Source organism: Terrapene carolina, unplaced genomic scaffold (genome assembly GCF_002925995.2).
Source record: "Terrapene carolina triunguis isolate 2854851 unplaced genomic scaffold, T_m_triunguis-2.0 Scaffold20907, whole genome shotgun sequence".
Classification (NCBI taxonomy): domain Eukaryota; kingdom Metazoa; phylum Chordata; order Testudines; family Emydidae; genus Terrapene; species Terrapene triunguis.
In genome coordinates this window covers 1980-4255 of record NW_020685258.1, presented here as the reverse complement: position 1 = coordinate 4255, position 2276 = coordinate 1980, and the positions used below count along the sequence as shown (strand labels likewise).

General features: G+C 41.6%; 1 long non-coding RNA gene across 1 annotated transcript in view; it reads right to left on the bottom strand.

The window, feature by feature from the left end:
• Window positions 1-325: 325 nt before the first annotated feature.
• Window positions 326-2276, bottom strand: part of LOC112123511 — a 3142-nt gene continuing 1191 nt past the window's right edge. Inside the window, exon 2 of the long non-coding RNA XR_002909535.1 lies at window positions 326-1843. This is a non-coding gene — a long non-coding RNA (uncharacterized LOC112123511). The remainder of the gene's footprint in view (window positions 1844-2276) is intronic.

Here is a 2276-nt window from a genome sequence, read left to right as displayed (position 1 = left end):
AAACAAGACCAAGGACTCAAGTTGATTGCACCACATCAATCAACTGAGTTCCATTAGAAGAAAATCTATCAACCCATCCAGAGGCAACTTATGACCAAAACATGGGCTAATACACTGTTTACAGCATGGACTAATAGTACAACTTGGAAAATCCATAAAGTACAAAGTCATCTGTCAAGTCTGGATAGTCGAACATTAGATGGTAGATGAAAATGTATATTATGGAGGGACTTCCAATTGAAAGTCAAAAACCTGGAGTAAATACTTAAAAAATAAATAATAATAATAATAATGCAAGTTGCAGTTTTTGAAGATGAGACTGTTATCCTTAGTAACCCAGATAATCAAGATTTAATTAAGAAACGCACTCCAATATTTCATGCATATATACCGCCATTACATTTGCAGCTAAAGCAACTGTTGAAAAGGAAAGATTCACATTCAGCTGAGATTAGTAACAATAGGAATAAGGCAGAAGAAACCCTGGCTGAGATTTTGGACAGTAGCACTCCAAGTGAAGTATTCACCTCTCCTCAAGTGGTGTTCTAAACACGTTTTGATCTAGCGATAACTCACAACAGCTTCCGTCCCTGGGGTGAAAAACAGCAACTGGGGGTCTGCTATTTCTACCTGAGTTCTTGCCAAATCCTGGGCCTGAGCAAATTTGCTCTTCTCTGGGGCAAATCTCAGCCGCATTCATGCAGAATGGGGACCCCAAACAAGCCCCGTTTCTTTCTTTAATCTGGTGAGACAAACCTAATTTCGGGTCCGGATAACAGCCTGGATCAGAATCTCTGTCAGTTACCCGAGGTGGGGTTTGATGTTCAAAAATTGTTATTTTTCTACAGCCATCTCACATTCAACACTAAATGAATTTAATATGCATGAGCAGCAGCTACAAAATATGAGCTCAGCAGGAACCTCACTTCCATTTCCTCCACAGCGGCATAGTTCGGGGCACCATTTCCCAGATACTAGGACTAGCCAGAAGACATCTTCAGCAGTAACCTCCTGTAGGACCTGGGTCACAAAGGCTTTGGGACCTAAATACATGTGGATTTTGCCTAGTTGCAAGTCAGTTCCTGTGGAATTCTCTTTATGGATCATCTGAGTCATAACTGATCTAAAACAACTGAAAAACACTGTGATCGTATCCAGTTAATTGCACAGTTTGGGATATGCTGTTTTTCGCCATTTCAGGCTGGAGATTTAAAAACACGACTGTTTCCTAGGTAGCAGGTTAAATAGTTTGGAGCATTCGCTGCTGTTGACTGAACTGCACTTAAACCTCTTCCCTGTGATCATGGAGGGTTGGTGGGAAAGCAAAAATATAGTCAGAAATGATTATTTTAGCAAATGGCCATCTGTCTCAAAGCCCCCCCCAAAAAAATCTGAGCTATATTCGGTCAAACAAAACTAATATCCAGTTGTGTGACCAAAAAGCCTTCAGAAAAGAGAGAAAAAGCCACGTCTCGGATCAGTGTAAGACCCTTTCTGTTTCATAGAGGGTGACATTTCATATCAGGTTACATCTGACGACTCAGAATCAGGACAAAAGATTCTCCCATTGAGTTCTTCTCTCACCCGTTCAAAGCCGCTTCACTCAGCGTTGTCTCGGAAATATGGAGGTGTGTTATTTATTAAAGTTTTAGCATCGTCATAATAGGAGAAAAAAAATCAGCCAAACTTCCCATCTTCAAGCCATCCCAACTCGGCAGGAAAAAGCCAAGCAGTGGCTTTGGAAACTGGGATATAAACGCTGCATGATCACACTGTTTGGGCTCCATGCATATTCCCCTTCCACTTCTGTGACACTTTCCTCTCCAGCTCTGATGAGTCTGTTCTAGGATCACAGAAATCAAAGTGTGAAGGGGTAGACCGTGAAGGAGATAAACGCTATCTTGCTCCGACCATAAGTGACATTGCTGGGGATGATGGGAAAGAAGGAAATTCCTCCAATTCACTCCATCTCCCTCGGGTGTCACAGAGGTTGAGACAACACTTCCCCTCCCACCTGCCCCTGCTCTTGTTATATTTAAATATCTTTTAAATGAGCAACATGGTACAAAAATAACTGAGGAAACGTGTATTGATATTAGAATCGCTAACTCGAGATGGCAAACTCCCTGGGCAATCTAGAGGAGATGAGGTCCAGGTAGATTTTCCCTTGATGTAGTTAGTTGAGGTCACCCCGGTGACACTGTTCCCCAAAGCAAAACCCTGGTACCCCATATTCACCATGGTGATATAATTATGATATATATATATATATATAT